The sequence below is a fragment of the Hyperolius riggenbachi genome, chromosome 2, assembly GCF_040937935.1.
Source record: "Hyperolius riggenbachi isolate aHypRig1 chromosome 2, aHypRig1.pri, whole genome shotgun sequence".
Classification (NCBI taxonomy): domain Eukaryota; kingdom Metazoa; phylum Chordata; class Amphibia; order Anura; family Hyperoliidae; genus Hyperolius; species Hyperolius riggenbachi.
Genome location: NC_090647.1, coordinates 559,724,994 through 559,739,519, shown reverse-complemented (window position 1 = coordinate 559,739,519; position 14,526 = coordinate 559,724,994). Strand labels below are relative to the sequence as shown.

The window sequence follows — 14,526 nt, the reverse complement described above, 5'->3', positions numbered from 1 at the left end:
GAGCAATCAATACTGCTTTTCTCTGCCAGGCTCCTTCTTTAAAGCCGTGCCCCTTCTTCTCAGTAGCCACACAGGTAAAGTGTTTATCCCGTGTGGCCCAGCCTTTAACTCCGCCCCACGCCAGTCAAACCAGGAGCCAGCGGCCAGCCAGCTTATGCCCTGGACAGTCTGACCCCCCCACCTGTGTCACTGGCTGCACACAGACACTGGAGCGAGACAGCCAGGGGACAGATGCAGTCACAGAGAGAAGAATGTTGGAGCCCCGCCCCCGCACAAGACAGCAACACAGCCCGGGAGAAGGGATGTTTCTGCTCCAGAGTAGTGATGGGAATTCCGGCTCTTTTCAGAGAATCGACTCTTCTGAATCGGCTCCCATTAAAGAGCCGGCTCTTACGGCTCTGAATCGGCTCTTCATTAAATATCACTAGACACCACTCAGAATCGGAGTAAAAGCCCCGTCCCCGTCTCCATGACAATTCCAGACTGCTTCTCTGACTGGAGCAATCCCTCCTGCTACTGCTCTGCTCCGCCCCATACACTCCTACAAGCTGCAAGAGGAGGACTACATCTCCCAACATGCCTCAGCGCCCTTTATTGCAGAGCAAAGCAGAGCTCTGTGGGGCGGTTGAGGCATCGGCTCTTTCAAAACTGAGAACCGTCTCTTGTCGTTCGCAGCAAAGAGCCGGGTCGTTCGCGAACGACCCATCACTACTCCAGAGATGATAAGCTGCATGCAAAGGCAGAAGAGAAGGTATGCAGGCAGGCAGCTGAGAACACTTCCTGTCCTGTGTGCAGACTCCCAGTACTGTTATAACTGCTAAAATGTGCCCTGCTCTTTTGATACTAGAGTTTTCTTTGAAAGCTGGTTAGGCTGTAGGCTGGTAAAGCTGTAAACCTGTGCTTTAGTGCTGTGCTGTCTCTCCCTCTCCCCTCTCTGTTCCTCTGCCCCCTCTTCCATCTTATGCTGTCTCTACCTCCTCTCTGTTCCTCTGCACTCTCTTCCATCTTATGCTGTCTATCCCTCCCCCTCTCTGTTCCTCTACCCACCTCTTACATCTTATGCTGCCTCTCCCTCTCTACTCTTTCCCTCTGCTCGGATTACGTGTATCTTCTGGTGAAACGCTTCCACGTTACGATTATTTTCTGACAACGCTGCCCCATTACGATTATTTTCTGGTGAAACGCTGCTGCCCTATGATTAATTTCTGGTGAAATGCTGCTGCAATAAGTGTATTTTCTGGTGAAACGCTGCCACCTTACGAATATTTTCCGGTGAACTGCTGCTGCAATAAGTATTTTCTGGTGAAACGCTGCCACCTTACGAATATTTTCCGGTGAACTGCTGCTGCAATAAGTGTATTTTCTGGTGAAACACTGCCACATTACGATTATTTTCTGGTGAAACGATACTGCATTATGATTATTTTCCTGGGGGGGAGGGGCTTGGGGGGGAGCCACAGGTTTTCTCGCCTGGAGTGACAAAATGACTAGAGGCACCCCTGACCATAGTCATAGTCTAATATCCTACCATATTATTATTATGTATTTATATAGCACTGACATCTTCTGCAGCACTGTACAGAGTACATAGTCCTGTCACTGACTGTCCTCAGAGGAGCTCACACTCTAATCCTACCATAGTCATAGTCTAATATCCTACCATATTATTATTATGTATTTATATAGCACTGACATCTTCTGCAGCACTGTACAGAGTACATAGTCATGTCACTGACGGTCCTCAGAGCTCACAAATCCTACCAAGATATTGCTGATAGAATTCAAGAACAAAGTACATAAGCGCTCATAGACCAAGTAATAAATATTGACAAAACCACTGTAAATGTATTAAATTATTAAGTTAGCAACTGAACAAACACCAGTCCATAGAGATGGAGCACTGCACTCCCTTGCTAATAGTGGTTAGCTCTATGAACAATGATATAATGATAGATAAGTGCTCAAGTCCAGTCCTATACTCAGGGCCGGTTCAAGTAACAATTGGGCCCTAGGGCAAAATTAGCCTGGGGGCCCCCCAACAGACACCCCCTGACCAAAAAGCACCATTAGGGCCCTTTTCCACCAGCGCGTTTGCGCTGGCTAAATCGCAAAAACGCAAACCGCTAGCGATTTTACAATCGCTACGGTTTGTTTTTTAACATAGGAATCGCGGTAGGTCATTTCCACTACCGCGATTCGTTTTTGTCAGGAACGCGAACGCGCGGCGGAGCGATATTTGCCGCGATTTTGCTATGCAGTGCATAGCATAGCAAAATCGCGGCGGCGAACGTCGGGGAATCGCCGGTAATTGCGATTCAGCAATCGCTAGCGTTCAGCGTGAACGCTAGCGATTGCAAGTGGAAAAGGGCCCTTTGAGGCCCTTTTTTGCAGTCAAATTTCCCTCCTAGGCCCCTAAACTGGCTGCTGACCCTCCCCCAATCACCTCCCAGCTTAACAGACTCTGCAGAGTCCCTGGGGAGCAACAGATAAGATGGGAAAGGGACACCTTGGGGTCCCCTACAGGCTCTGGGGCCCTGGGGCCTATTTTTTCCTACGGTAGCTCCGGCCCTGCCTATAATTATAATTTCAAGAGGCTTCACTGCTTGCACTTCATCTCCAGGAGGATAATATACCAAATCAGCAGTGTCCCTCCCCCAATATGAAGAGACTCACCGGATTGTGCGGCCAAACCGCGCCCAACAGCACATCAGCGGTATAGGCCACCCCTCAGCCTCTCTGGCAAAACTCCTCGAGGATCGGTTTGCTGTGAAGTGTGTTCCTGAAAGTCATGCTGCCACGGTGGAGGAAGGGAAGCCCAGCGGCTGAGTTTTGCCAGAGAGGCTGAGGGGTGGCCTATACCCCTGATGTGCTATTGGGCCTGGTTTGGCCACACAATCCAGTGAGTCTCTTCATATTGGCGGAGGGACACTGCTGGTTTGGTATATTATCCTCCTGGAGATGAAGTGCAAGAGTTGAAGCCTCTTGAAGTTATAATTATAGGACTGGACTTGAGCGCTTATCTATCATTATATCATTGCTGATAGAATACTGTCAATCTCCCCACACCTAAGACCAAACTCCCTGCCCACTACCTTACCCTGTATCTGAATTTATAACTAATCTCTATGGACAAGAACCTACACCATAAATAACACCCCCCTCCCCGAATATGTTCAGAGGCAGAGATGGTGTAACGATTGTGGGATTCTCTCCGTGATCAGCGCACAAGACGTGCGCTGACACTGCGGAAATCCTGCACAAGCGTATAATTTGCAGGAACCCAGCAAAAGGTGCAATGCACTTGTAGAGGGAAATTCCTGTCGACAGGTGGAGCTGTGGAGTGCAGAGGAACAGCTCCTCTGCCCTGCCACACACGCCAGACAGGAATTGCACGAAGGGCAGAAACGCAATCTCAAGAGAGGCGATTGAGAATGAGCACAGGGACAGATTGTATGTGTGTGCACCAATCTAGTCGCCAACCCGCGACAGCGCACACACAACAGCAGATATGAAATAGGAACGCGATCGCGAGAGGTGCGATCGCCAGACGTGACACAAGGCTACAGCAAGGCAGAGCACGAGAGTAGCAAAGGCACAGCAAATCATACAATGAGAAAGATAAGGAAAATAACAAACGCTAACTGAACGCGAACACCGCACTCATTCGCAACAGTGCACGCGTTCGTGCGCGGTCCCCACGTGATAAGCACAACAGGGACAAGCACGCCTAACTAACCACCGACAGACAAACGTAAAACAGAGGACGCGAGCGCTTGCTTAACGGTTACCTCACCGAGCCTCCAGCAAGCATTCGTAGCAGACAAGACAGATACACGAAAACAGGAACAAGCGAGAGACAGGATCCACAGCACTAGCGAAAGAGGCTAGTGCGATCCAGGGAGGCAGAACAGAGGGATCCACAGCACTAGCGAAAAGAGGCTAGTGCGATCCAGGGAGGCAGAACAGAAGGATCCACAGCACTAGCGAAAAGAGGCCAGTGCGATCCAGGGAGACAGATCAGAAGAGATAGCTGGTAGCAACCGCTGCACCAGCTATACTCCAAGAACAGAGATCAGAACGATTTCCTGTCGACCACCGCTGGGACAGGACAATCGCAACAGACAAACAAAACAGATAAGCAATCCTAACTGCACTAGGGAAGCCTGCCTAGCGCAGTTTCAGGAATTACTCTAAGCTGATCTTCAAACAAAGAGCAAGGTTGACACTCCTCCAGGAGTGTTTCACAGGAAGGAATCCTTATGACCAGCCAAGGACTCTGGGAAACATAGCTCTTTATATTGCCAGTCATCAAAGGAAGCAGGTAGGGGATTTGCATAACGGGAGTATCCAAATTCCTCAGCAGCAATCTGCAATACTGACAAAAGGTCTCTCTTCCAGAGACCTGCAGAATGCAGACCTGAACAGTGGTCAAAAGGCTGCCTGTCTGCGCAGGCAGCCCAGCGAATCCTCACAGATGGATTAAGATATAATAGGGGACTAGGAAAGGTAGCAGATTTGGCACCCCGTTGTGCTCCTTTTGGCTAGCTGAAGTGGAGAGAGGTCAGAGAAGGAGGCAGGTGGGCCCCTTAGCACCCACAAGGTGCTTACATTGCCTGGTGGATAATCCTGCTCTGTTTAGAGGTATCCAGTGCAGGAAAAGCAAGGTGGGGGATGGGGAAGTCTCAGGACTATCCAGAGGCTCTCCTCTCCCGGGGCAAGTATCTAGCTTACGTTTCCATTTTTTTGTGGCAGGAACACTTTAAACAAGCATTATGTTATTATGCGGTATCGTCATATCTCGTCATTCCCCCCCCCCCCCCCCCCGCTTACCCGATCACAGAGAGCTTGTATATGACGATCAGCTGATGTGACTCGATCACATCTCGTCATTTCCCTCCCACTTACCTGATCACAGAGAGCTTGTATACGATGATCAGCTGGTGTGACTCGATCATATCTCGTCATTCCCCCCCCCCCCCCCACTTACCCGATCACAGAGAGCTTGTATATGACGATCAGCTGGTGTCACTCGATCATATCTCGTCATCTCCCTCCCCACTTACCCAATCACAGAGAGCTTGTATACGATGATCAGCTGGTGTGACTCGATCATATCTCGTCATTTCCCTCCCCACTTACCCGATCACAGAGAGCTTGTATATGACGATCAGCTGGTGTGACTCGATCATATCTCGTCATCTCCCTCCCCACTTACCCGATCACAGAGAGCTTGTATATGACGATCAGCTGGTGTGACTCGATCATATCTCGTCATCTCCCTCCCCACTTACCCGATCACAGAGAGCTTGTATACGATGATCAGCTGGTTTGACTCGATCATATCTCGTCATCTCCCTCCCCACTTACCCGATCACAGAGAGCTTGTATACGATGATCAGCTGGTGTGACGCGATCATATCTCGTCATTCCCCCCCCCCCCCCCCCCCACTTACCCGATCACAGAGAGCTTGTGTACGATGATCAGCTGGTGTGACTCGATCATATCTCGTCATTTCCCTCCCCACTTACCCGATCACAGAGAGCTTGTATATGACGATCAGCTGGTGTGACTCGATCATATCTCGTCATCTCCCTCCCCACTTACCCAATCACAGAGAGCTTGTATACGATGATCAGCTGGTGTGACTCGATCATATCTCGTCATCTCCCTCCCCACTTACCCGATCACAGAGAGCTTGTATACGATGATCAGCTGGTGTCACTCGATCATATCTCGTCATTTCCCTCCCACTTACTCGATCACAGAGAGCTTGTATATGACGATCAGCTGGTGTGACGTGATCATATCTCGTCATTTCCCTCCCCACTTACCCGATCACAGAGAGCTTGTATACGATGATCAGCTGGTGTGACTCGATCATATCTCATCATTTCCCTCCCCACTTACCCGTTCACAGAGAGCTTGTATACGATGATCAGCTGGTGTGACTCGATCATATCTCGTCATCTCCCTCCCCACTTACCCGATCACAGAGAGCTTGTATACGATGATCAGCTGGTGTGACTCGATCATATCTCGTCATCTCCCTCCCCACTTACCCGTTCACAGAGAGCTTGTATACGATGATCAGCTGGTGTGACTCGATCATATCTCGTCATCTCCCTCCCCACTTACCCGTTCACAGAGAGCTTGTATACGATGATCAGCTGGTGTGACTCGATCATATCTCGTCATCTCCCTCCCCACTTACCCGATCACAGAGAGCTTGTATACGATGATCAGCTGGTGTCACTCGATCATATCTCGTCATTTCCCTCCCACTTACTCGATCACAGAGAGCTTGTATATGACGATCAGCTGGTGTGACGTGATCATATCTCGTCATTTCCCTCCCCACTTACCCGATCACAGAGAGCTTGTATACGATGATCAGCTGGTGTGACTCGATCATATCTCGTCATTTCCCTTCCACTCACTCGATCACAGAGAGCTTGTATATGACGATCAGCTGGTGTGACTCGATCATATCTCGTCATTTCCCTCCCCACTTACCCGATCACAGAGAGCTTGTATACGACGATCAGCTGGTGTGACTCGATCATATCTCGTCATCTCCCTCCCCACTTACCCGTTCACAGAGAGCTTGTATACGATGATCAGCTGGTGTGACTCGATCATATCTCGTCATCTCCCTCCCCACTTACCCGATCACAGAGAGCTTGTATACGATGATCAGCTGGTGTGACTCGATCATATCTCGTCATCTCCCTCCCCACTTACCCGATCACAGAGAGCTTGTATACGATGATCAGCTGGTGTGACTCGATCATATCTCGTCATCTCCCTCCCCACTTACCCGTTCACAGAGAGCTTGTATACGATGATCAGCTGGTGTGACTCGATCATATCTCGTCATCTCCCTCCCCACTTACCCGATCACAGAGAGCTTGTATACGATGATCAGCTGGTGTCACTCGATCATATCTCGTCATTTCCCTCCCACTTACTCGATCACAGAGAGCTTGTATATGACGATCAGCTGGTGTGACGTGATCATATCTCGTCATTTCCCTCCCCACTTACCCGATCACAGAGAGCTTGTATACGATGATCAGCTGGTGTGACTCGATCATATCTCGTCATTTCCCTTCCACTCACTCGATCACAGAGAGCTTGTATATGACGATCAGCTGGTGTGACTCGATCATATCTCGTCATTTCCCTCCCCACTTACCCGATCACAGAGAGCTTGTATACGACGATCAGCTGGTGTGACTCGATCATATCTCATCATTTCCCTCCCCACTTACCCGATCACAGAGAGCTTGTATACGACGATCAGCTGGTGTGACTCGATCATATCTCGTCATTTCCCTCCCCACTCACCTGATCACAGAGAGCTTGTATACGACGATCAGCTGGTGTGACTCGATCATATCTCGTCATCTCCCTCCCCACTCACCCGATCACAGAGAGCTTGTATATGACGATCAGCTGGTGTGACGCGATCATATCTCGTCATTTCCCTCCCCAATCACTCGATCACAGAGAGCTTGTATATGATGATCAGCTGGTGTGACACGATCATATCTCGTCATTTCCCTCCCCACTCACTCGATCACAGAGAGCTTGTATATGACGATCAGCTGGTGTGACACGATCATATCTCGTCATTTCCCTCCCCACTTACCCGATCACAGAGAGCTTGTATATGACGATCAGCTGGTGTTACTCGATCATATCTCGTCATTTCCCTCCCACTTACCCGATCACAGAGAGCTTGTATATGACGATCAGCTGGTGTGACGCGATCATATCTCGTCATTCCCCCCCCCACCCCCCCACTTACCCGATCACAGAGAGCTTGTATACGATGATCAGCTGGTGTGACGCGATCATATCTCGTCATTCCCCCCCCCACCCCCCCGCTTACCCGATCACAGAGAGCTTGTATACGATGATCAGCTGGTGTGACTCGATCATATCTCGTCATCTCCCTCCCCACTTACCCGATCACAGAGAGCTTGTATACGATGATCAGCTGGTGTGACTCGATCATATCTCGTCATCTCCCTCCCACTTACCCGATCACAGAGAGCTTGTATACGATGATCAGCTGGTGTCACTCGATCATATCTTTCCAACATCCTCAAAGGAGGCTCAGCTGGGTAATCCTGGCCAGACATCTTCAATGAAGCATCACCGAGCAAACTGGATGCACCAACTGAGGCCATCTGCTCTTATATACCTATGGGCTGCACCATTTTTTGGGAAGGATAGGGGTGGATAATTATTATGAACTGCGGCATGCTCTTGCTTAAACTGTTATTGGACTGGAAAAGTTGCAATGTACAAAAGAAGTAACTACTCCCAGAAGGTGAGGACCTATAAATAAGTTATTAGACCTCCCTTCTCAGTGGAATGGTATCTACAGTATGAAAACCAGACATGATTGACAGGCAAAGTGCAGGGAGTGAAGGGAATGCTTATTGTGAAATACAAGTGAGAGATTCATTTTCTAACGTAACTGTCCTCCAACGAGTTTATCTTGCGGAAAGTACCTGGGCTGTACCACAGCTCTGCACGGGGCTAATCAGAGGCACAGGGATAATGATGGATAGAGGGAACGATGAGATGCAAATAATTAAGGCTTACCTTAAAATGTCATGCAAATCGTATATAGCTTGAAATAAGACAAATCCAAATTGGCAACCAGCAAATTTAGTAATTAGGAAGCTTTGAATCAGGAAGATACCATTAATTGGCTAACTTATTGAAATAGAGAAAGCTTTCAGCCAAAACGCCTTCTTCAGACTCTGTCCCTATCTGCTGACACAATTGCCCCATATACAATTAACCCTTTCTCCTAAGTTATATCCTGGGAGATAATTTTCATCTTCTCTTTAAAATAACTTTTCAGTATTTTACATTTGAAAAAGTACCACAAGTACTGTAGATGAAAAAGTACTATCAAAATTATTTTGAGTATTTTCTTGCTTGCTGTTGGTTTAAAAGGCAAATGAAAATATCACTCTAGGAGGAGAAAACTTAGGCAAACAAGTTAATTTAATTATAAATGTCATTCATATGCCTTAGGGCTGGTTCAGACGGACGACAGGGGGCGTGGCGTCATGTGACGTCTAGTTCGGGGGCGGCGGTACGGCGACTGTCGGCTTCGCGTTGCGATCAGCGTTTCTCATCCGGGGACATGAAGCCGCGGCGGCTAGCCGGCCCTGGACACCGCATGCTGCTTCTAGGGCCGGCCGAAATGACGTGTTAAATCGGGATCGGAACGCCGCGTTTGCGCAATCGACGGCAATCGATGGTAAACGCACGATGCTAATCGCTCCCATTCACTTGAATGGGAGCGTTTAGCCAACGTGTCCCGAACGCTTGGCGGTGAACGCTGCCAAGCGTCCGTGTGAACCAGCCCTAAATTACACCAGGACATCAAAGGGGTCTTGTCAGGATTGTGAGGTATTTCTGGCAAGTAGATTGTGACAGAACGCAGAAAAGCCGCCGCATGTGCTGCTGAAGAGGCGACTGTTTCCGTGTCCAATGCGGCGGTTTGCACGCGGAGACGTGCGGCTGGTAACAGGGCAGAACGCGGAAAAGCCGCCGCATGTTACAACAGTAAGGCGGCTGGTTCCGCGTCCAGCGCGGCGGGTTTGCACGCAGCAGCGTGGGTCTGGTGTGGCTGGGTCTTAGGAATACAGGCTTAGGAATACACGCGCGCACGCTGAGAGGCAGAACTCTTATACTGGGCAAGGAGAGGTCAGCTGATCACGCCGATCAGCTGACTCCAGAGCAGTATACTATTGGTTGATCAATTAGGGGTGGTGCCGGAGAGCACTACTCTATATATAGTTACTGCTGGCCAGTCTCAAGTTGTCTGCCGTTGCGATCACTACGTGGAAGCACTCAGACCTTAGTCAGATCCTCCAGTGTGTTTGAACCAGGACGTTCCTGGGAATTCACACTGAGCCAGTTCACTTGTATTGTTATTCTGTTTATGCTTAGATTAGTTCCAGGGTGTAGAGACCACGGACCTCACACCCAGACTAGGGAACTGTCTTATTATCTGTGTTATACTCCAGACTAGTTCCAGGGTGCTGAGACCACGGACCTCGCACCCAAGATTAGGGAACTGTATTATCATCTGTGTTATACTCCAGACTAGTTCCAGGGTGCTGAGACCACGGACCTCGCACCCAAGATTAGGGAACTGTATTATCATCTGTGTTATACTCCAGACTAGTTCCAGGGTGCTGAGACCACGGACCTCTCACCCAGACTAGGGAACTGTATTATCATCTGTGTTATACTCCAGACTAGTTCCAGGGTGCTGAGACCACGGACCTCGCACCCAAGATTAGGGAACTGTATTATCATCTGTGTTATACTCCAGACTAGTTCCAGGGTGCTGAGACCACGGACCTCACACCCAAGATTAGGGAACTGTATTATCATCTGTGTTATACTCCAGACTAGTTCCAGGGTGCTGAGACCACGGACCTCTCACCCAGACTAGGGAACTGTATTATCATCTGTGTTATACTCCAGACTAGTTCCAGGGTGCTGAGACCACGGACCTCGCACCCAAGATTAGGGAACTGTATTATCATCTGTGTTATACTCCAGACTAGAGTTGGGCCGAACCTCCGATTTTAGGTTCGCGAACCTGGTTCGCGAACTTCCGCGGAAGGTTCGGTTCGCGTTAAAGTTCGCGAACCGCAATAGACTTCAATGGGGATGCGAACTTTGAAAAAAAAAAATAATTATGCTGGCCACAAAAGTGATGGAAAAGATGTTTCAAGGGGTCTAACACCTGGAGGGGGGCATGGCGGAGTGGGATACATGCCAAAAGTCCCGGGGAAAAATCTGGATTTGACGCAAAGCAGCGTTTTAAGGGCAGAAATCACATTGAATGCTAAATGACAGGCCTAAAGTGCTTTAAAACATCTTGCATGTGTATACATCAATCATGTAGTGTAATTAAGGTACTGCTTCACACTGACACACCAAACTCACCGTGTAACGCACCGCAAACAGCTGTTTGTGTAGTGACGGCCGTGCTGGACTGGTGCGCACCATGGCGAGAGTGCAGGTTTTGGTGGCTTTACAGCCCATATGGTCGCCTGGCTGATGTAGCTGAATGACAGAACAGTGACTGTCCAGCTGATCAAATTTGGTCTGACCACAATGAGGCAACGACCTTATTATCGTGGGTGTGCCCCCCGAGACACTCATCTAGGCGCCGGTCATTGCTTCATTGTGATACGCAAGCCCCTTCACCACGGCAAGGTAATGATCACGAAGGGGAATGGGCGCATGTACATGCCTTTTCTTTTGTTGTTGCAGCTGCCCGCAGTGCAGCCAGAAAAATTAGGCAGTCATGTACACGCACCAGAAAAATTATTACAGCGGCTGCTGCTAGCAGCGGCCTAAAAAATTCAGCAATCCGCCTGGAGTCCCGGACCCTGTTGGTGGTGGCGGAGAAGGTAGTCAAGCGGCCTGCAGGCAGGCATGCTGTGTGGAGGGACTGGGAGCGACTTAGTCTTCTTGGGGCAGGCCAGGCAGCCAGTCACACGGCGTGCATGCAGAGATGCTGTGTGTGCGGGGACTGACTTAGTCTTGGGGCGGGCAGCAGCCCTCCGGGATCCATGCCTCATTCATTTTGATAAAGGTGAGGTACTTAACACTTTTGTGACTTAGGCGACTTCTCTTCTCTGTGACAATGCCTCCAGCTGCGCTGAAGGTCCTTTCTGACAGGACGCTTGCGGCAGGGCAGGAGACAAGTTGGATGGCAAATTGGGACAGCTCTGGCCACAGGTCAAGCCTGCGCACCCAGTAGTTCAAGGGTTCCTCATCGCTGTTCACAGCAGTGTCTACATCCACACTTAAGGCCAGGTAGTCGGCTACCTGCCGTTCCAGGCGTTGGTGGAGGGTGGATCCGGAAGGGCTACGGCGAGGCGTTGGACTAAAGAACGTCCGCATGTCCAACATCACCATGAGATCGCTGGAGCGTCCTGTCTTTGACTGCGTGGACACGGGAGGAGGATTAGTGGCAGTGGTACCTTGCTGGCGTTGTGCCGTCACATCACCCTTAAAGGCATTGTAAAGCATAGTTGACAGCTGGTTCTGCATGTGCTGCATCCTTTCCACCTTCCGGTGAGTTGGTAACAGGTCCACCACTTTGTGCCTGTACCGAGGGTCTAGTAGTGTGGCCACCCAGTACAGCTCATTCCCCTTGAGGTTTTTTATACGGGGGTCCCTCAACAGGCAGGACAGCATAAAAGACGACATCTGCACAAAGTCGGATCCAGTACCCTCCATCTCCTCTTGCTCTTCCTCAGTGACGTCAGGTAAGTCAACCTCCTCCCCCCAGCCGCGAACAATACCACGGGAAGGTTGAGCAGCACAAGCCCCTTGCGATGCCTGCTGAGGTTGTTCTCCTGCCGCTGTCCCCTCCTCCTCCTCCTCCTCCCCCAAAGAAACACCTTGCTCATCATCCTCTGAGTCTGACTCGTCTTCTGCACACGACTTCTCTTCTTCCTCCTCCTCCCCCCTCTGTGCTGCCGCAGGTGTTGAGGAAACAGCTGGGTCTGATGAAAATTGGTCCCATGCCTGTTCCTGCCGTAACGGTTCCTGGTCACGCTCATTCACAGCTTCATCCGCCACTCTACGCACAGCACGCTCCAAGAAGTAAGCGTAGGGAATTAAGTCGCTGATGGTGCCCTCACTGCAGCTCACCAGGTTGGTCACCTCCTCAAACGGCCGCATGAGCCTGCATGCATTTTCCATCAGTGTCCAGTTGTCGGGCCAGAACATCCCCATCTTCCCAGACTGTTTCATTCTACTGTAGTTGTAGAGGTAGTGGGTCACGGCTTTCTTCTGTTCTAGCAGGCGGGAGAACATGAGCAGGGTCGAGTTCCAGCGAGTCGGGCTATCGCAAATGAGGCGTCTCACCGGCATGTTGTTTTTGCGCTGAATTTCCGCAAAGCGTGCCATGGCTGTGTAAGACCGCCTCAAATGCCCACAGAACTTCCTGGCCTGCTTCAGGACATTCGCTAAGCCAGGGTACTTTGCCACAAATCTTTGAACCACTAGATTCATGACATGTGCCATGCAGGGTATGTGTGTCAGCTTCCCCATATGCAAAGCGGCAAGCAGATTGCTGCCGTTGTCGCACACCACGTTGCCTATCTCCAGGTGGTGCGGGGTCAGCCACTCATCCACCTGTTTCTTAAGAGCAGCCAGGAGAGCTGCTCCAGTGTGACTCTCCGCTTTGAGACAAGCCATGTCTAAGATGGCGTGACACCGTCGTACCTGGCATGCAGCATAGGCCCTGCGGAGCTGGGGCTGTGTAGCTGGAGAGGAGAACTGCCACTCAGCCAAGGAGGAGGAGGACAGCGAAGAGCATGTAGCAGGAGGAGAGGAGGTGGCAGGAGGCCTGCCTGCAAGCCGTGGAGGTGTCACAATTTGGTCCGCTGCGCCCTGCTTGCCATCGTTCACCACCAGGTTCACCCAATGGGCTGTGTAGGTAATGTAGCGGCCCTGCCCGTGCTTGGCAGACCAGGCATCCGTGGTCAGGTGTACCCTTGACCCAACGCTCTTCGCAAGAGATGACACCACTTGCCTCTCAACTTCACGGTGCAGTTGGGGTATGGCCTTTCTCGAAAAATAAGTGCGGCCTGGCATCTTCCACTGCGGTGTTCCGATGGCCACAAATTTACGGAAGGCCTCAGAGTCCACCAGCCGGTATGTTAACAGCTGCCGAGCTAACAGTTCCGCCACGCCAGCTGTCAGACGCCGGGCAAGGGGGTGACTGGCCGAAATTGGCTTCTTCCGCTCAAACATTTCCTTCACGGACACCTGACTGCTGCTGTGGGCAGAGGAGCAGGAACCGCTCAAGGGCAGAGGCGGAGTGGAGGAGGGTGCCTGTGAAGGTGGAAGGGAGAAAGTGGCAGAAGCAGATGATGCACCTGAAGGAGGAAGAGGAGAAGGAGGGTGGCTTTGCTTTTGTGTGCTGCTGCTGCTTTTGCTCAGGTGGCCATCCCATTGCTGTTTGTGCCTTTTCTTCAGGTGCCTTCGTAAGGCACTTGTCCCTACGTGAGTGTTGGCCTTTCCACGGCTCAATTTTTGTTGGCAGAGCGAACAGATGGCTTTGGTCCGATCTGAGGCACACACATTAAAAAATTTCCACACCGCTGAGCCACCCTGGGATGTGGGCACTATGGGGACCGTCACCTCAGCAGCTGATGCTGAAGGGCAAGTTGGCTGGCTGTACATAGGTGGCGATACATGGTGCCGGACTCTGCCACCAGCTGTTTCTGACGAAGAGCTGCCCCAGCTTCTTTCAGCAACTTCTCTCCTCCTACTACTCTCTGACTCCCCCTCTGAACTGTCCCCCTCTTCATCTCCTCTATTGGGAACATACAGAGGATTCCTATCATCGTCATCATCGTAATCATCCTGCCCAGCTTCGCTTGCCTCAGACAAATCCAAACATGCACCATCAGTAGGTCCTTCATCCTCCTTACACGTTACATCCATAGTGTTGC

The 14,526-nt window shown here is 50.5% G+C and overlaps 1 protein-coding gene across 2 annotated transcripts in view; it reads left to right on the top strand.

The window, feature by feature from the left end:
• Positions 1 to 689: 689 nt before the first annotated feature.
• LOC137545151 (stefin-C-like) overlaps positions 690 to 14,526 on the top strand; it is a 48,430-nt gene continuing 34,593 nt past the window's right edge. Inside the window, exon 1 of one of the 2 annotated variants that reach the window (XM_068266264.1) lies at positions 690 to 751. The gene's annotated coding sequence lies outside the window, so the exon portion shown is untranslated. The remainder of the gene's footprint in view (positions 752 to 14,526) is intronic. The other variant, XM_068266262.1, reaches the window with a different exon arrangement.